The sequence below is a fragment of the Mesoplodon mirus genome (genome assembly GCF_964341445.2).
Source record: "Mesoplodon mirus genome assembly, chromosome: 5".
Classification (NCBI taxonomy): domain Eukaryota; kingdom Metazoa; phylum Chordata; class Mammalia; order Artiodactyla; family Ziphiidae; genus Mesoplodon; species Mesoplodon mirus.
In genome coordinates, this window is record NC_138980.1 from 26814903 (window position 1) to 26835867 (window position 20965).

The following is a 20965-nucleotide window of genomic DNA, read 5'->3' on the forward strand; positions in this document are numbered from 1 at the left end:
GGTGTCTGTTAAGTCGTGAAATAGCAATGAAACCTTTTCCACATCCATTACATCTATAAGGCTTTTCTCCAGTGTGAATTCTTTCATGTTGAATAAGAGATGCACTCTGACTGAAGGCTCTCCCACATTCACTACATTTAAAAGGTTTCTCTCCTCTGTGTATCCTCCGATGATAATGAAGGGATGAACTAGACTTAAAGGTGTTGCCACATTCATTACATAAATAGGACTTCTTTCTGGAATTCATTCTCTGACATCCAGGAAGGGATGTGTTGCAACTAGATGCCTTCCTACCTGGATTATATTTATAGAGGTTTTCTCCAGCATGGATTTTTTGATGTATAAAAAGGCCTGACCTTCTGCTGAAGGATTTACCACATTCTTTACATCTATAGGATTTCTCCACAGTGTGTGTTCTTAGGGGTTTATAAAGGGATGTACTGAGAGTGAAGGCTTTCCCACATTCTTTACGTATATACGGTTTCTCTCCAGTATGAGTTATTTGATGTTGAATAAGAGCTGAACTTTCGTTAAAGGCTTTCGAACAGTCTTTACATTTAAACAATTTCTCTCCACTATGGTTTATCTCATGTTTATGAAGGGATGAAGTATTAATGAAGGTTTTCTCACACATACTACATTTATAACGTTTCCCGGCTGTGTTGATTTTTTGTTGATTAAATAAATTGGAATTCTGTTTGAAGCTGTTTCCTTGTATTTCACATTTTGGTGGGGTGTTTTCTCTGGGAACCATCTGTTGCCTAACAAGGACTGACTTTGGGCTGAAGTTTTGGCCAAATTCAGTATTTTTATGTTTTCTTTCTACAGTGAGGATTTTTTTGTGAGCGACTGAAACTATCTGAACACTTTCTTTTTTCTTCTGCTTTTTCTCTAATCTGTCTTCATATTTGCAGGGGTTTTCTAATTTGAAGTCCCAGGGTCCATTCCTTTTGGATCTTTTCATTATCAGCTTCTGAAATGAAGAACCTTGTGTTTGAGTTGACTTTGTGGTTTTATAACTGTTCTTCCATCCTGGAAGGGAAAGAAAAAACTGAAGATGTTCCATGTGATACAGCATTTGGCTACTGAGACTAAATGTATAGACTGAATATTGATGGTATTTAAATAAGGTCTTGGTATATGGCCAAAAACAGTAAGAAGAAAAACTTAGGAGATTTAAGCAGTACAGAGAATCAATCAACATGAGTTGAGAACAACAGGGTGGAGAAAAGATTAAACAAACCCATTTAAAGAGGGTGAGTTTAAGAGTGATCAGAAGAATTGGCTAATGGAAAATGGAGAAGAGGGATTCAAAGGGGAGCCATGAATTGGAAAAGGCAGCCTGGGATCAGAGTCCAAAGCCTATGATAGAATCCTAAATTATCTTCATGACATTTTTCTTCTTTGTGTAATCATTCCTAATCTGGAAAGTCTTCATCCCTTTTCCCTCATGCCAAATTCCTTTGTATCCTTCAGATTCAGTTCAAAAGTTAACTCTGAGTCCCTTCTTGACTGTGAGTTTCCACAGAGCATTCCTGTTATTATAGGCACTCACCAGTGTTAAAAATATATATCTATATATTCTATATATGTAATTATATTTATCTATATCTAAATATTTTCACTTTCCTTTTCTACCCTAATGTTCTCTGCAAGCAGATTAGCATGCCCTATTCACCTACAGATCCTCCTAATGGCATCTGAATTATACACAAAATGTTTGTTTTGTTAACCTTCCTTAATAACTTATATATACCTAATTGGAACAATGTCAAATAATCTCAATTATTTATATATTAATTTCATACACACACACACATACACACACACAGGATTCAAGACTTGCATGAGAAGTTGCCTTCCAGGACAGTACATTATACAAGCAGTGGGAGGGTTTCAGAGCCAGTTCAAACAGGAAGTAATTACTGAATTAATCTACAGAGGTGCTAACAGGTAGGCATGAAGCCAAAAGTTGCAAGATAAGAAAGCAGCCTTGCTCATTTATCAAGCAGGAGATGCTATGCAAGCAGCATAGAAAAGAGTCAAAGATCAATAAGACAGGAATAAACATAAAATGGTAAAAAGGGCTAACATGATAAGGTGGTAAAAAACAGAATTAAATTCAATAAATTTTAAAGTTGGGTAAGGACACAATTCATTGAATATTAAATTCTGGTGGGGAATAGGTATACATATATTTTGGCATTTTCTCCTGGGCTAGAGTAACCATTTAAAGGGCTCCTTTGCAACTCACTGTATTTTGAGATTCCTATCTGACATTCACTTTCTCACCTGTTTACAGATTCTCTCTGCTTGGTGAACATAATACATTCTGCTTTTCTCTTTTCTTCTACCAGTGTTAACTTCTCAGTTTCCTTCATGGGTAACTTTCTATTTCTACTTTAAAACTGCTTTCCCTAGGGTTTGGGATTTTTTCCCCCATTCTACACACCCTCTCTGACTAATTTTAAATGCACCCATCTTTACTATTTTTTTAAGGCACTGATATTTGCCAAGCCGAGCAAGTGAGAATAACACTCATTTTAAAATACATATATAGATAAGTATCAATAAATCACTCATTAAATTAGGAACCACATCTTCTGGAAGAGACCATAATGTGCATTTTGGGTAATAGCTCTTTTTCACTTAGCCAATCACAAAACCTATCTGCTCTCTAATCTTTACTATTTGTTGTAACAGAAAGAGGAGGTTTTTTTATTTTATTTTCTGTTCAACACCTTTCAATTTCCTTATCCATCTAAGTCTTGCTTAAGTGATCCAAATTTCAATAACATTATTTGGGCACAAGTGTGGGAGGCAGTGGTAAAAATGGAGTACTTTCCCTGTGAACATCAGTCATTGGTTCTAGGTTACTACACGAGCTGGGAAGAAAATAGCAAGATTCCAAAATTTTGGATTGTAGTTTATAAGGCAAAGTTAGAGACCCTGCCTTAGGTCTGTATGTAAAGACTGCAGTTTTACAACCAACAACTTTACTAGAGCCCTGAGCACTGGGCTCGGGTACCTAAATGGTACTCTGTTTCTCATGCTTTACTCTTCCACCATAGACTCCTAACTAGTCTCCCCACCTCAAATCGTGCTGTCAATTCAGTCTCCACACTGTAGCCACAGTAATCTTTCTAAAATCCACATCTTACCATGTTGCAAACTTCTGTAAGATCCTCCAAATTATCTTCAATGATTTGTATATAAGTACGGTCCAGAGTACTTAACATGGTCAACAAGGTGTTTCATGATCTGACCTTCATTCACCTCGGTACTCATCTCCCTCCCCTGGTTTCTTGCCATGTATACTGAACTACATGCAGTTTCTGGAGCACTACATGTTTTTTTCTTATTTTGTTATATTTGCATATGCTGGAGACATCCTTTCCATTCACAAATATTTATTAACTGCGTACTATGGACCAGGTAATGATCCACAACTGCTGAGCCTGTGCACCTGGAGCCCGTGCTCCGCAACAAGGGAAGACATCACAATGAGAAGTCCGCGCACCGCAACAAAGAACCCCCGCTTGCTGCAACTAGAGAAAGCCCGTGCGCAGCAATGAAGACCCAACGCAGCCAAAAAAGAAAAAAAAAGCTGAAGAACTGAAAAAATCACTTAGGCATTGTAATACTAGAGGGTAAGAAAAGGAAGAAAAGCAGAAGAGTATGGTGGTCCAGAAGCCAAAGGAAGAAAGTACTCCAGTGAGGAGGCAATGATCAACTTTGTTAAACAATTTAAGAATTAAAAACTTAACCCTGATTGTGCCAAGATGGAGACTGTCTGGGATTTAATAACTGCTTTTCATGGACTAGTAAGGAAGAAAGCCCTACTGGAGTGCACAGAAGAAACAATGGGAGGTGAGAACATGGAGACATCAAGTATAGAAATGCTTTTGAAAAGTTCTGTTTAAAGGAGAATAGAGAAACAGGACATGGGGAGTTTTTATTTTTTAATGGAAGTAATTATAGCTACAAGGGTCCATACCAATACTGGGAAACTCACCTCAACTCTACTTCAAGTGCCAATGCCTTAGTCCAGAATGGGACTAATAACTTAAAACAGTCATGTTTCCCAATGAAGGGGACATCAGTCCTGGATTATGGACATCCTAACTGTTCTTTATGGTCTGCTTAAAGTTTTCTGTAGGTCTAAGATATGTCTCCTGAAGTGCAGTTCAACTTTTGCTCTCTCCCAGAATCAAGCCTGGGCCTGAGCTAACTCATGAACCAGGTTATGACTTAGGTCAGAAGTTTAGAGAACAGGTGATTTTGCCAATGACCACCACCCTGACTAGTTCCTGTCATTAGGTCTAGTTTCTCTTCCCTTGGTGCTTATGAAACCCTGTGAGTCTCTCTTCAACCTTCTCTCCCTAGATGATTTCATCCACTCCCACACCTCCTATCTGAATGACTATCCTGAGCCTCAAAACACTTTACAGAGGTATTTCCAGCTGCCTGCTAGACTCTTCATTTGAGGATTTTTCTTCAAATTCAGCTTGTCCAAATCCGAATCCAGTGCATTCCTTTCAAACTCTTTTTGTGTTTCCAAGTTCTGAATTATATCATAACTTCTTCAGCTCCTTTGCCATCAATTCTTAGTTTCATCTCAGAAGCTTCTCTCCCCTGCATTCCAAGTCTAGTCAGTCATCAAATTCCCTTGAATCTCTTCACTAAGATGTCTCTAACAACCATCATTAATACATCCAAGTTCAGGATCTCCTTACTCAATAGTGACTATTGCTATTGACCTTCAAATTGATCCTCTGACCTGTTTCTCACCTTTCTAGTATTACTTCCCACTGAACTTAACCTTCTTACTATATAGAACTCCTCTTATTATTTCAAAAAGCACTGACTGCTCCTTATTTAATTCATTCAGCAAATACTTAAAAAGCACCTACAACATGTCAGGCTCTATCTTAGGCATGTGATCCACAAGACATTCCAGATCTGGTAATGAAAAGAAACAGTTAACTTCTTTAAGGAGCTCCCAGTTTGGCATTAGAGACAAAAAAGGAGAAGTGTGGTAATTTATACAACAAAAACACAAGACAGAAATGGATGAAAATGTGAGCTTACAACAACATCCAAACTACCCTCAGATAGTACCAAGTACAAGCTGGGAAGGCGTACTAGTGGTGGCCAGAATTTGGGGGAAGAAATGTCTAAAATGGGATTTTAAAGGATTAGCCATAGATTAGATGGAGGGATAGTGTGAGGGCTAAAGGCAGCATCAAAATCTTTGAACCCAAGCCAACTTTCCAGACCTATATCCTTCCCACCTTATCCTACAGGTGGTCAGATTCAAAATTATTCCTATAAAAATGTCACATGCATTTGCAGTCTCGTAAGGTTTTCTAGAGTCAGAGAATTGAGGGAGCTATATGCTGAGAATTACACACAACACCACGATGGGGGCAGAACTACACATCTGTAAATATATTCCAGAATGCCTGTGTTGGTGAAAAAGAGAAATGCTGTTTTAGAAATTCTGTTGTTGGTAATTCTGATTTTTAAAGCTTTTTATTATGGAAGATGTTCAACATGTACAAAAGTGGAGTGAATTGTACAATGAATTGCCAAGCCAGCATCAACAATCACTAATGCTGTTTCATCTATTACCTTATTATGGGTTGAACTGCATCACCCAAAAAAGATATGTTGAAGTCCTAATTTCCAATAACTCAGAATATAACCTTATTTGGTAAGGTTAAGTAACTTTGCAGATTCAATCAAGTTGAGATGAGGTGATTAGGGTAGGTTCTAATATGACTGGTGTCTTTATAAAAGGGAAATTTGGACACAGGCAAGCACAGAAAGACCATGTCAAGATACCCCAGGGGAACACCAAGTGACAAGAGAAGCAGAGACTGGAGTGATGCAGCTGCAAGCCAAGGAACAAGGACCACTGGCCACATCCAGAAGGTAGGGAGAGGCAAGGAAGGATTCTACCTGGAGTTTCAGAGGGAGAATCACCCCACAAAACTGTGAGACAATAAATTTCTGTTGTTTAAAGCCACACAGTTTGTGGCACTTTGTTGGAGCAGGCTGAGAAAATTAATACAACTCCCTTACGTCTCTTTCATTAGCATATGCTAAAGTACGCTAATTCTGTATTATATCATTTCATCAATAATACTTCAGAACACATTTCTCAAAGATAAGAACTCTATTTGTAAACATAACCACATATTTTTATTATAACCACCAAAATCAACATTATTGTTTGAAGTTATTTTTGCCCGTAAGGTATTAATTACATGTTCTTCACCCAATTCCAATGTGGTGGTGGGGGGGGCGGTTTCCACATCAATAATAAGCAATTCTTGGATACCAACTGGGTGTCCTCAATTCAGCTCAACTCTGACATTATCTACCTGGAGATAGCATCATATCCCACAGGTTAAGGGTTCAGTCCTACAAGACTGCCCCCTGCCTCCCTCAGACACCAGTCACAAACCCAGGTTATCATCTGTACTTCTGACCAACTGGCTATAAATCAGAGGTTCCCACGACCCCCTTCTTACGTTTGGTTAATTTGCTACCGTGGCTCATGGAACTCAGAGAAACATTCTGCTTACTAGATCACCAGGTAATTATAAGAGGATATAACTTGGGAACAGCCAGATGGAAGAGATGCACAGGTCAATGTATGGGGAAAGGGAATGGAATTTCTAAGCCCTCTCTAAGTACACCACACTCCCCAGATCTCCACATATTCACCAACCCAGAAGCTTTCTGAATCTGTCCTTTTGGGTTTTTATGGAGGCGCCATTATACAGGCATGATTGATTAAATCATTGGCCACTGGCAACTAATTCAACCTCCAGTCCCCCTCCCCTCCCTGGAGGTCAACTTTCAAACCTCTAATCACATGATTGGTTATGGCAACCAGGCCCCATCTTAAGATAGGGTCCAAAAGAAACCTCATTAACATAACAAAGACACCTTTGTGGCTCTCATCACCTAGGAATTCCCAGGGTTTTAGGAGCTCTGTACCAAATATATATTACTTATTATAAACCATAATATTTATATAAATCACTAAGGATCTTTATTCAAGCTGCTGTGATTTAAAAGCATTTGAGATAATTTTTCTCTGTGACTAAGCCAACAACCTGAAACACAATTAGGGTCATTTGTTTCATTTTGCTTTCAATATTTATGGAACACTTTTTCATTTTTGTTTAATCTTGTTTTATAATTTAATTTTTTTTTTTTTTTTTGCGGTACTTGGGCCTCTCACTGTTTTGGCCTCTCCCGCTGTGGAGCACAGGCTCTGGACACACAGGCTCAGTGGCCATGGCTCATGGCCCAGTCGTTCTGTGGCATGTGGTTATCTTCCCGGACCGGGGCATGAACCCCTGCATCGGCAGGCGGACTCTCAACCACTGCGCCACCAGGGAAGCCCTATAAAACATTTTTATGGTTCCAAAGTCAACATTATAAAAACAAGGTACCTTAAAAAAATTCTACATTCTATCCTTGTTCTCTCAATCCTTTTTCTTTTTCTTCCTTCACCTTATAGGTAACCATTTTTATAGATCTGCTTTTATCCTTTTTTTTTGCCTTCTCTATTTTTTTTTAATATAAGCAAATATACACTTTGTCTTTTTTGGTATCTCCTCCTTCCTTTGATAAAACTCCTATTCTCACTGTTCTGTTCTGCACTTTCCCCTACTTAGTAATATTATCACCCCACAGTGGAATTTACAGAATTCTTCCTCATTCTTATTTACAGTGAGAATTCCACCATGAGAATGTCCCTCAGCTTATTCAACCAGATTCCTTTCATGGACAGTTGGATTAACTCTAACTGTAATACACCAGGACATCATATGGGTACACGATAAAGGTACAGCTTTAAACCAATATCCATATTGCTAATTAGAAACCATAGCATTTATAAAATTCTAGCCCAAACTGGACCCAATGGGCTAACATTATCCAAAGCCACATACAACCAAAATCACCTCTTCTGCCAGCCAAGAAGAGAGCTAGCTGAAGGCCGTAGAACTACTCCTTAGAATGAGGAAGCTCTTTATGTACTGACATGGAAAGAGTTTCAATATATATCAAGAGAAAGGGGCAGAATAATGTGTGCTGTATAATATAATTGGAGTGGACAGAGAAAAACAAGAAATATTTGTTTATATTTGCATAGAAGAGCTCTCCAACTACTGCCTCCTTGTCACATCTCACCTTGTCGTATCCCACACATATTAATCTCCTCCTGCTCACTCACCCCTCGTGGGCTCCATTCTGGCTTCTGTCCTTACCACTACTCTAAGGCAACCATGACCTTCATGTGACAAAGGCAAGATGCTCTCTTCAGTCCCCACCTAACTTACCTCTCAGCAGCATCTGATAGTGACCCCTCATTTTCCTTCAGATGCTCACTACCTAAGCTACAGTGACCCTGAACTTGCCTCCAAATTCTTCTCATGTTCCACCAGCTTCAATCTCCTTTGTGTGCTCATTTTCCTCTACCTGATCTTTAATCCTTGGAGTTCCACAGGTTTGAGTGCTAGGCCCCTGATTCTTTTCACTCTGTACCCTTTTCACAGGCCAGCTTCATCTATAAACATACTCTAGGCAAGACTTCTCTACTCTCCATACCTAATTATACAAAACCCAGCTCAAAACAGCAACTTGAGTGTCTCAAAGACAGCTCAACTGAATTTATGATTATTTCCTCCCCCCAACCTGTATAACCTTTTTGTCTCTGTAATTGGCACCAGTTCTGAATCAAAACTTTAAAAGGCATCCTTCACACCTCTCCCTCTGCTAATCAATTACCAAGACTTGTTTATTCTGCCATCCAAATATGTCTCAAGTTCATCTACTTTTCCCTACCACTACTGATACCATCCTTTATGAGACTTGACTTCAATGACACTAGACTCCCGAGTTTCCTTCTATAGTACACCTTACCCTTGTCTTCCCTATGGGTTCATTTCTCTCTGCCTAGCCATGAAATGCCAGAGTTCCTCAAGATTGAGTCCTAGGCTCTTTCTTGCTCTTGCTGTACTCTGAATCCACTCCACAGGCTAACTCAAACTCAACCACTCTTTCAATTATCTTTAGTGACAGGGTCTCCCAAATTTACATTTAATGCCCAGGGTATATTATAAGGGGTGGAACTCCAAATCAAACAGGCTATTTGACATCTCCACTTGAATAAATGGGTCAACCAAAGACAATTTAAGTCATCCAAAACCATATTTATACCATCCCCCAATTCTGATCTCCTAGCACCACTATCTCAGTGAAGGATATCACTGTCCATCCCAGAACAAACCACAAACCAAGCACGCATCCTTGACAACTCCATCTCCTCTATCTTCCATATCTAAACCATCTCCAAGTCCTGTTGCTTTTATCTGCCAAATATCTCTGCAACTGGTTCCCTTTTTTCGGTCTCCATCACGACTACCTAACCAAGTCATTCATACATTCACTAACTAACTGGAAGCTGACTCTGACCAGACACTATTTTAGGTACTGGGGACATGGGAACAAATGAAACAGACAACCCAGCATGAGGGAATTTACAATCCAGAGGAAGAGCTGATAATAAATAAATATGTACTATTTGGCAGTAATAAGTACTCTGAGAGAAAATGAAGCATGGTGAGGGGATAAAGAATGTGGAGGACAAAGGACCTGTGTCCTGTGGAGGACAAAGAACAAAGGATGAGCTGTGTCTAACTGACAAAGTGCCATCTGAGCAGAAACCTGTATAGTGTGAGGAAGTGAGTCAAGTGGGCTCCTGGCCATCACGAAGAATGGTCCAGGAGAGGAAAAAGCAAGTGCAGAGGCCCTGAGGTGGGAGCCTGCTTGGCCTTCCTGATGAACTACAAGGAGGCCAGGGTGATTAGAGTTCTCCAATGAAGGGCAGAGAGGAAGGAGGTGAAGGCAAAGAGGTAGCTGGGGTCAGACCACAAAGGCCTCTGAGGGCCACGCTGGGGGCTTTGGATTGTGTTCTATGTGATAGAAGCCACTAGAGGTTTTGAGCATGCGAGTGAGATGACCTGATCTATCTTTTAAATAGACCATTCTGGCAGCTACAAGGACAGTAGATGTTGGTGGCAGAAGAGGAGCACAGGGGATGAGAACAAGTCTAAATCAAACATAGTAAACAGGGCTACAGAGCATTTGGGCTCAACTTTCACCTTGTAAGAAATTCACTCCTTAAAATCACTGCATGATATTTCATTAGGCTGCCGCTATAACCCCTACAGCACCTTTCTGCAAATTAGAAAAAGACCCCTATTCTCTGTGCAGATGAAGCCCCAGCAAGTCTCAGTGAGTCGAAGGCAGTCCACAAGCAACCCCTTAGCTGACCACCCTTCCAGGTTCAGTCTGCCCTGAATTCTTGCATAAATATAACAAAGGAAGAGAAAAAGACAAAGAAAGAAAAACACCTTTTCATTGGAGGTAACTGTTTACCTAGATCATCCCTGGATTTTAAACTTTTTGAATAAAAGAATATTTTCATGTTAGGTGTAAATCAAACTCATGAGACGTTCAAGTTGATTGAATCACATTATGCTTATTTTATATATAGATAACTTATATACATAATATGCCAGAATAGTGACTAGACTTTGGACTCATTTCTTAAGTAAGAGACTCAGATGAGACGTGTACCCTTTGAGCCATTTCCTCCCATCTCTCAACATGAAACATACAGATCCAGGGATGACAGTTTGTTTTCCCTTTTTGTCTTGTTTTTCCTATTTGTGAGGAGTCTTGAAGTGAAAATTATATTTTAAAAACACACTTGGAGGCAATTAGAGGTTCTAGGAGTCCTACCCTGGAAGCATAAGCTTTTCTGTCACCGGTTGTTCAAAGGGTTGGTTTTTGGTTTTGGCCTACAGTTAATGATCAAGGTACTTCCAAGAACATCCAGGTCCCTCACCTAAGCTCACAGGGAAGTGAGCTCCCCTTGGAAGGGAAACTGTTCCAAGGGCACTTTAGTCCAGGCAAATGGGAGACTCGCCAGGGGTGCAGGAGAGACACAACCACACGCCAGCACACCCAGGATGCCCCATCTCACTGTCTCCTTTGACCAAAGAGAGGAGGTTCATCCCATCAAGAGAAATGCACACACTGCTTGGCTCTGATGGCCTTACTTCCTCCAGACACCCACTCAGAGTTTTCCTTTGGGGACAGTTTCCCAAACCTGAGAAGGACTTGACATCACCACTAGGTGTTTTCAGGGTCTCTCTGGACAGCTTTCGACTCCAGTCATACTTTCTATTCAGTTTAATCCAACTAACATTTCACTCAGGAAGGGGGACTCCTCATGGATCAGAGGCTCCCGAGGCGAATGGAAAGGGAACAATTCTTCCGTCTCTTCCTTTGATCTTCCATGCCATACTCAGTCCACACCTGACGCCCCTCCTAAACTCTCCACTGGTTTCCTGCTGCCTGCGTTCTCTGTTTACTTTGTGGTGGTCTCTAGCAGTTCCCACAAAATTAGAATATTTCTCCCAAGTGACAGTTAAAAGATATAAGGAGAGGTAAGTGTGGTTCCCACCTCAAAAGATCTCACATTATACGGGGAAGAATGAGCTCTACTAAAGGTGTGGGCGCTTTAGGGATCGAGACAGCCTGTCCCACAGCCCTTCTGCTGGGCCCGCATTGTGAGGGGTCATCACTGACTCATCTGGACCTGACAGCAACCTCAGACAAGTCCTACTACGTCTATGGCAGGTGGCTCCACATTGGTTGCAGGCTGATCCTTGCACAATATAAACCTGGGCTCGTGGCCAGGGTACTTCAACTCCTCAGAGGCTGTGCCTGGCTCTCAGGTCCCGGCCCCCTCTCCCTGCTCCCGTCTCCACACACCGGCTTCCTTTGTCTGGACTCTCGGACATGCTCTTCCTGTGCCTGAACGCTTCTCACAATGTGGGATCCGGCCCTTCCTCGGGAAGCCTTGCCCACAGCACCCCTCCTGTTCCACGTTCTCACAGCACCTGTGGCTCTTCCCCCGAGGTCCTCACCGGAGGCTGTCATTCCACAGCCCTGTGTGCGATTAGCCTCCCCCTCCACTGAGCTCCGCCAGGGCAGGACCTGCATCCTTCTGTCCAAGGTTGCACTGCTGTTTATCACGGGACAGGAAAGCAGTGAGCAAGGCTTAGAACCTGGCTCCCCCAGAGCCCTGGCCTCCCCAGGTCAACAGCTCTCAGTCCTCAACTTCCATGACAGCCGAATCTGCCAGTTTTCTCCTCTGGTGACTTCTTCTCAGGCTCAGCCACAGATTCTTCCTTCTTAACCCACCTCATAAAACTGAGGTTTCCTGGGACTCTGTCCTCTCCTCCGGTCCCTCATCTGCTCAGCTCAAGGCTTCAAATGCCACCTTTGCACTCATGGCTCCCTGACCTCCCTGTTGAGTTCTGACCCTGTTTACCTTCTACAGCTGTCCACTGGTGACCTCTACCCATATTTCACTAACATTTCAAATGAAACCCATCCCACACCGAACCTGTCCTATACCCTTAATAAAGGGACCTCTCCTCTTTCCTGAACTCACTGCACATGCCTTCCTCCAGGTAATGTCTTGCCTACATTAGGCAATAATCTCCAGAAGGTTCCCACCTCTAGTTTTTCCTCACTTCAAATCTAGGACCAACAGTGTTTCCAAAGTAACCATTCTTAGTCAATTGAAACTGTGTAATAAGGACTCATGAATATATTCTCTGTGAAAATTTTAATAACATTGCATGTAACTAAAGTCCTCTTTCATCAATGCCCATTCTCAGTCCCAATCCAAATGTAACTAGTTACCAGCTTAGGTGTCCCCCGACCTTTCTCTTGGCACTTACACGCACATAATGCATATAGACAAACACCCACGTAATTTTCTTTACACATAAATCGCGATATGTCATAATAATGCACCGTAACTTGCTTTAGTCCTTCACGTAGCTTGGAGCTCTGCCCACACCAGTGCTGCTGCTTTCTGACTGTGGTGCTGTGTGCCAGTGTAGGGACCCACCTCAGCTTCTTTAGCCTTTACTGAAGGACGTTTAAAGTATCTCAGACTCAGACTATTTTTTCTAAAATATCAACAACCATACAACTCTTCTGCTTGAAACTCTTCAATTATTTCCAGTCATCCATGGACAGTTCCCATCCCTAAGAACTGTACCAAAGCACTTCATAGTGTGGCCCCCACCTGGCTCTCTAATCTCATTTCCTTCCTCATCTCTTTCTTTTCCCATATACCCTGAGCTTCAGTCTGAATGAATTATCTGCAGTTCCTTAAATGCACTAAGTTTGCTGAATGAATGCATGACAATGTAGCCCTCCTCTGAAACAACAGGAAATCACAAGAGAAAAGATCCTGAGAGATTCACTTGTGCAGTAATTATCAGAGAAGAAGAGGAAGCTTGTGACTAGGGGCCTTAGCATCCCTTCTCCAAAACTTCTTCAGGACTGAGAACCTGCAGAAAATTCCCCGACCAACATCTCCGAGTTGCACATGCACTCACTTACCAGACTGCTGCCTGCAGAGATTCCGCACCCACTCACCTAGAGAGGAGCCTCCAGGGCTTTCTTTCTCTACCTTCCAGGGATCTTCTCCTTACTGCAACAGGGAGATCACCTCAGGTTTGGAAAATGGGAGTCCTTCTCATAGACCAAAAAGAAGAAAAAAAAAGAAAAAGAAAAAAAAAGACTTGATTTTGCCTTGACACAAAGAGGTATCTGAGATCTGAGCGGAAAACTCAAAGGATGATACAGAGAACTTCTGTGGGATGCTCCAGTTGTGCCCCCACAATGTGAGGGGTGTGTTAGGGTAAAAGCAAGGGGCAATGTAACATTTAGTTGTATGTTAGTGAAGTATGATAAACATGCAGACTTGATTAACAGGGTGCTAATAGCTTTCTATACAAGAGGGAATATGTATATACTGTTAAATGTATGTTAAATGTACAGATTCAATTAATATTTGTAACAGGTATCTGTGGAAAGGATTATGTACCAAGTAGCTTGTTTAAAATGAGAAAACACTATCTGACTCCCTTTGAAAGATGGCAGCAGTCAGCAAACTATGGGTCATAGGCCAAATCTAGGCCACTGTCTGTTTATGCATGGCCCTTGAGCAAAGAATGGTTCAGAAAAAAAAAAGAAAAGGAATACGTTACAGAGACTATATGTGGCCCACAAAGCTGAAAATATTTACTCCCTGGCCCTTTACAGAAAAAGTTTGCTGATCCCTGTAAAAGAGAATTGAAAAAAGCCAGTGTTGGGTCAAAGAAAAAGGTTGAGGGATGCTCTCTGTTAAGAGATGAGCAAACACATCATAGTTCAGTCATAGTGGGAAAATGTTGCCTGCAGTGAGGGAATTTCTAATGTGCAGCTCTGTAGATTGTCCCATCCATGGGGCAATTCCATACCTACGAGGGAGAAAAAGGTTTTCAGGTTTATTTATGGAGATCCAGTTTGCACAGTGCTAAGGCAAAACTCAGCTAAAGTTTTTAATGACCCAGGGCTTTTACCCAGGAAATCAGATGCTGAGGTATCCCAATTTCTGAACTCTGTATCTACAGGGAAAATTTCCTTACCCAATGAGACAAGGTTACTATAGTTCTCCAGCATCACATCTTGGTACAAGTTTCTCTCAGAAGGAGCCAGCTTTCTCCACTCATCCCGTGTAAAGAACACAGCCACATCTTCAAACGTCACTGACACCTGTAGAGACAAGCATCTCAGCTCACCCAGGACCACCCATCACACAGGGTGAAAAAGGTGGCAGTGGGGAGTAGACGGGCTACCATGAAATGCTTCTATATTATTCTAGGTTCTGAAGGTTCCAGGTCATTTGCTTAATGAACAACTGACCAATGACAAATAGATACTGAGTAGCAGGAAGTATGAACCAGGCTCCGAGTTAACTGCTACAAGAGATGGGTGGAGGTATTAAGGCCATTAGTGGGAGTGTTAATTAGAATAATCTTCCTGTTGGCAATTTGATAACATACATTAGAAGCTTTAAAATGTGCATACTCTTTAACTCTCCAATTACTATATTTGTTTGATAATGAACACTGAACAAAAATGCACATGCAAGGACATTTATCATGGTGTTAGTAACAGCAAAGAAATGGAAACAACCTCAATAATCACTGAGGGAGCTAGTTTAAATAACTGAAGGCACTCTGTGCTCCCTAAAGCTTGAGGACAGTAATAATGGAAATTAAAATAGCTATAATTTATTGAATGCTTTTTTCAGGCTAAGTACTATTCTTAGAGCTTTATATTAACCTTTAGTGTGTATCTTTATTTTATCTTCACAACAACCCTATGAAGAAGGTACTATTATTGTGTCCATTTTACACAAGAGAAAACAAAGAGAAATTTATCCAAGTCACACAGCTGGTATGAAGGGAAAACTCACTCCTCCTGCATGTCTCCGCTACTCTTAATACAACACTACTTCACTTCTGACACCAGATGTGGGGGGTTTTCCACACACCAAGCAATTGTGGGACACCAGCTGGGTGTCCTACAATTAAACTCAATTCTGACACCTGAAGATAGTGTCAGATTCCCACAAGACTGGCCCCCTTTCAATGTCAATCACAAGTCCAGGTTGTTACCTGTGCTGCTGACTGACTGGCTCTAAATTGGAGGTTTCTACAACCCTCTCCTCAGGTTTGATTAATTTGCCAGAGTGGCTCACAGAACTCAGGAAAACATTTACTTACTAGATTACTGGTTGATTATAAAAGAAGATATAGGAACTGGCAGGTGAAAGAGCGGCACAGGGAAGGGGTGCACAGCTTCCATGCTCTCTCGGGATTCACCATTCTCTCTGACTCTCTACATGTTCACCAACCTGGAAGAACTCTGAACCCTTCTGGGTTTTTATGGAGGTTCATTACATAGGCATGATTGATTAAATCACTGACCATTGGAGACGGATGCAACTTTCATCTCCTACGGTGGTGACAGATGGATAAGAGGGGTTATTGGGGGGCAGGACTGAAAATTCCAACACTTTAATCAAGGTTGATTCCCCTGGCAATTAGCCCGCATCCTTAGGTGGGGTACAAAAGTAACCTCATTAACATAAACTCTGGTGTGGATACAAAACACACCCATTGTGCCTTCATTGCTCTGAAGTAATTTCAGGGATAAAAAGCATATATTACTAACCACTTAGGAAATCACAAGGGTTTTGGAAATTATGTGCCAGGAACAGGGACAAAGACCAAATATATATTTCGTATTATAAATCACAACATCACTGGTCAGTGGTAGAGGTAGAATTCCAATCCAAGGAACTGCCTCTCAACGCCTATCTCATAGGCTTAAGTAATAAATGATAATCCATACAATGGAGGTAAAGAGCAGTGATGGTAGCACCACACTGTGAACGCACTTAATGCCAATATACTCAAAAATGGTTAAAGTGGTGAGTTTAATCTTATGTGTATTTTATCAAAATAAAAAGCTAAAATGATAAAATAAAAATATACATACATACATATGTACACATGTACATCAATAAATAATAAATAAATAAAGGTACACAGACAATTATTCTGAGGGCTGCGTACCAAAGGTATGACCATGATTATCTCAAGATGTTGGGGTAAGAGTGATTTTACGTTTTTATTCTCTGAGATTTTTAACATTAACATGCAGTGCAGGTATAATAAGATAATTTATTGGCACATGGCAGGGAATACAAGAAATGATCTTTGCCCTCAAAAGAATTTACAATCCAACTGGCAGACAAGAAAAACGCGTGAAACAATTTGAACAAGAAAAGTGTCGCTGGACAGGACCATATACTATTTCCTCGTTCAATCCTCATTTTAGAGATGAGAAACACAAGGTCCAGGGCAGTTAAGACACCAGGTCACATACTTTATCAATGGCAGAGACAAGACGATAACTGAAGTTTTCTTTTAACCCAGCACTTGGTGGGTATATTCTCTCTCTGGTCTTAAACGTCCTGTCACTGAGTTTTACACACAATTCCACATAGTACTGACGTATCGGCAGCAGGTGAGGTTAGGGAGAAATGTCACATAGGACTCACAAGCAGGGATGGAGAAGATTCTGGGTAAGAGAGCAGCCTGGCTCTGTTGGAATGGAATGGGAAGGGCTTAGAAAAAAGTAGCCCAAATATGCAGAGGCAGGTCCTAGCCACAGTCTCAGAAGATCAACCACTACCACATTTCATGGGTCCAAAAGATACACAACATCACATTGCAGAGAACTCTGGTCATTTGGGGGCCAGGCCTGCCCTGTGTTCTGAAAGATGTACTAGAGGAAAGGCTGGATGATAACTAACATGAACTTAGAGGCCAGACATACCTGGGTTTGATTTCAGGTTGTCTGACTTCGTTGAGCCTCAGTTTCAAGTGTAAAATGGGGGTAATAACTTCTGCTTCGCTATGACAGTGAGAACAAAGGTGAAGCCCTCAGGATATTCCCCAGCAACGTTAACTACTATTGTTAGATGAGGATGAGTAAAGGAAGGACACTATAGTCATTTCTATCTACCAACAGTAGATAGATAGACATCATGAACTAGAATAACATCGTTTAGCTACCACAACCACCACATATTGAACATCTACTATGTGCCCGGCGCTGATAAGAATGCTTTCCATGCACTAACTCCCAGGATCCTCTCATCTACCCTTTGAGGTAGGCCCAGTTGCTGTATTCATGTTACAGGTGAAGAAGCTGAGGCACAGAGAGGTAAGAAACTGAGGCACAGAGAGGTGGAGTTTTTTGCCCAAGACCCATTAACAGCAACAGAGGAGATGGGCACAAACCTGGCCATCTGGCTCAAAAGCCCCACTGAGGAATCACCGTATACACTGCTTCTCCACTACCAATATCCCATGATATCCCATACACTGCTGCTTCCTGAGGAGTCTTCTCTCTGCTCTTGGAGTCAAGAGACCTCTCCATCTATGTCCCCACCAGCATGGCTATCCTTTGTTCACACAGTGGCTCATCTGGATGGGGTCCCACCCTCATTCTCACAACATAAAGATGAAAATGGCAGGTCAACATCAGTTTTCAAGAGAGTGACAGAAGCAAGGCACATGATCCAGAAAGTTAAGATGGAGAAAAACTAAAAACTATGGACTGGGAAAAGCCTGGCGAAGGTATCATGAGGATTTCTCAGGGGCGGAAAGAAAAAGAAAAGCATTCTGGCCAAGGGTAGGGAGGGGGACACGACTGAGCAAAGGAGACAGGCCAGAAAGGAGCTCTGCCAAGTGTGCATGTTTGTTTGTTCTGACCCCAAGTGGTATAAGACATGTGGCATCTTACCTATCAATTCAGTAATCATACAGTGAATTGAGATTAATGAATAAAAGAGTGTCTATTAGAAAAAAAAGAGAAACACAGGCCATGGATTGGGGGGTTGGAGGCAAGCATTCCCTATGCAATCCACCATCCACCAGGGTGGACCAACTCTTCCAAGGCAGAAGGACATGGGCTCCAAATCCTGGTGAAGACTGTATTGGGGAGAAAACTTCAGTTTAAGGGTAAAATAACAAAAAAAAACCCATCTATCTCTAAGACCTGAGATGGCAATGAACTCACCCGAGACCTTGCTTCCCTCTGTTCAGTAGCCATGTCCTCTTTCTGGGCAGTTTCACCTTAGGATGGGAGAAGTCTCCAGAAGCCAGATCTGAGAGAAGAAAAAGGGAACCAGGAGGAAGCCCCTTCTGCTTTCTAGACCTCAGAATCAGCAGCTCTGAAACCTTTATACCACTTGAAAATGATGCCAAGTGCCCCCAGAGAAGGAAGTCAGAAGGAACGAGGGCTAGACAGGACCAGAGAGAAGGGCTGGGTCATCCTGGTCCAGGCCCAGCTCTTTCCCTGGCTCAGAGGAAAAGTCCTAGGACTCTATCAGCGGTAGCAGCAACTCCCTGAGCCTCACCGCGTGCCAGGCACTACCTATCAATACATCGAGTCCCACAGCACAGTTGGCATTGTCAGCACCCCATTTTATAGATCAGGAAACTGAGGGCAGAGTGGGAGCAACTTGTCCCAGTCCACACAGCCAGGGAGGGTGGCACCAGGGTTCCAGGCACCGCGGGCTCCAGAGCACCTGCTCTAACCTCCCTGCGTGCATGTGACAACTTTTCTCCACCTCAAGCATTCCCACCCAATTCCTCCCCCTCCTGTCAAGGAAACAATTTCCAGATTTCTAGAGAAAGCTGCTTCGGAAAGGGAAAACATCAGCTCTCCTATGGCGGGGAGGGGCTGCTGTCTTGAGGAAAGGGCACATTAAACCAAAGACCTGGGTCCAGTCCTGGCTCTGCCACTGGGGGAAGCCGGCGACTCACTTCTCGCGTAAAACAAGCCTGTCACTCGGGAGTGCAGGTGTGATGGTAAGGGGAGGAAATAATTTTCTCACGTTCACTGCCAGCCCGAAACAAATTCAAATGCCAGCAGGCGCTGAGCAGGTAGCGCGCTGGGAACTGGTCGGGAAGAAGCAGGAGGGTGGCTGGGTCCAGCCACTGGGGACGAATTGTCCGACCTGTCTCGTTCAGGGGCACGTCAGTGGGATGGCTGGGGGCGGCAGGCGAACAGAGCCAGGGGTGCCCGGCTCTCGACCCGCGGGCGCCCAGAAAGACCCAGCTCGCGTCTCTTGGGCCTGTGCCCCATGCCCCGGCGACGCATCCTCCCAAAGCCCGGTCCTCCCTCCCGCATCCTGCCTACCCCCCGCCGCTCACCTCGCCCAGGCATCGGGGGTTCCGCGGGCCGCAGGCTGGAGGCTCCGGAACTGCCACGGCCGGACAGAAGCTTCCGCTGGGGACTCCACGCGGTGCCGCCCTGGCGGACCTCTGGCAGGTAATCAGCTCACGCCACCGGCAAACGCCCAACGCCCGACGCCCCACGTAGCTCCGGGAGGGGCGGGGCAGGGACAGTCGCGAGCCCCCTCTGGGAAATGTAGTCCATGCGAGAACAAAAAATTCTGGGAAATGTAGTTCTTCGAGCTCGTCTGCGAGGAGAGCCCTGGCTGAGCCTATCACTTGTCCAGACCCCATTCTGGGTTCGTGGTCGAGCTCCTTGGGCTGCTGGCTCCTGGGTTCCCGGTTCTTCCAGGAGGAAACCGATGTTCCTACAGGGCAGTGACTTGTAGCTCTGCATGTGCGTAAATGAGAGCAAGGCAAGTAGACAACCGCCAAGAACAAACCTATTTCCCCGTAAGTCTTTCAACAAGAGTGTATGGAGGACTTCCCTGGTGACTAAGTGGTTGAGAATCCGCCTGCCAATGCAAGGAACACGGGTTCGAGTCCTGGTCCCAGAAGATCCCACATGCCTTGGAGCAACTAAACCTGTGTGCCAGAACTACAGAGCCTGTGCTTTAGAGCTGGTGAGCCAGAGCTACTGAGCCCATGTGCCACAACTACTGAAGTCTGCGCACCTAGAGCCCATGCTCGGCAAGAAAGAGAAGCCATCTCAATGAGAAGCCCACGAGCCTCACCGAAGAGTAGCCCCCCTCACACCACAACTAGAGAAAGCCTGTGAAGAGCAACGAAGTCCCAACGCAGCCAAAAATAAAGAAAGAAATTTATATTCGAAAAAAAAATGTATGGATCACCTGCTATGTGCCAAGCCCCATTGTAAAGGATTTGAAATACCTCAGTGGGCAAAAGAGAGATCGTTGCTCTGGAGAACAGTTTTGGGAGGTGGGGGTGGGGGAAGGAGGTAGAGAGCAGACAATAAGCCATGAATATCATTATATAACATTTTAGGAGATAAGTGTTATGGGAAAAAGTGAAAGAAGAGCAGTGTGGTGGGGATTTGGGGCTCATTTAGGAAAGTGAGTAGGGTGGCTCCTCGCAGGCCTCACTGAGAGAGTGAGAATGGAGGGAAGAGTCAGAGGCAGTGCAGGAGAGGAGGGCCATTTCAGGCACCGAGAAACCAACAAATTTTTTTTGGGTAAAGAAACACA

The 20965-nt window shown here is 43.0% G+C and overlaps 1 long non-coding RNA gene across 4 annotated transcripts; it reads right to left on the reverse strand.

Annotated features, from left to right (window-relative positions):
• Positions 1-676: 676 nt before the first annotated feature.
• On the reverse strand, positions 677-19932 carry LOC309803899. 4 transcript variants are annotated; one of them, XR_014294019.1, is made up of 5 exons: positions 19740-19932; positions 18601-18688; positions 14589-14715; positions 13519-13650; positions 677-1032 (listed from the first exon to the last, which is right to left on the reverse strand). It is a non-coding gene; the product is annotated as an uncharacterized lncRNA (long non-coding RNA). The 4 variants fall into 4 exon arrangements; XR_014294020.1 differs by having other exon boundaries at positions 13555-13650; positions 19740-19928; XR_014294021.1 differs by lacking the exon at positions 677-1032 and having other exon boundaries at positions 12765-13650; positions 19740-19910.
• Positions 19933-20965: the final 1033 nt, after the last annotated feature.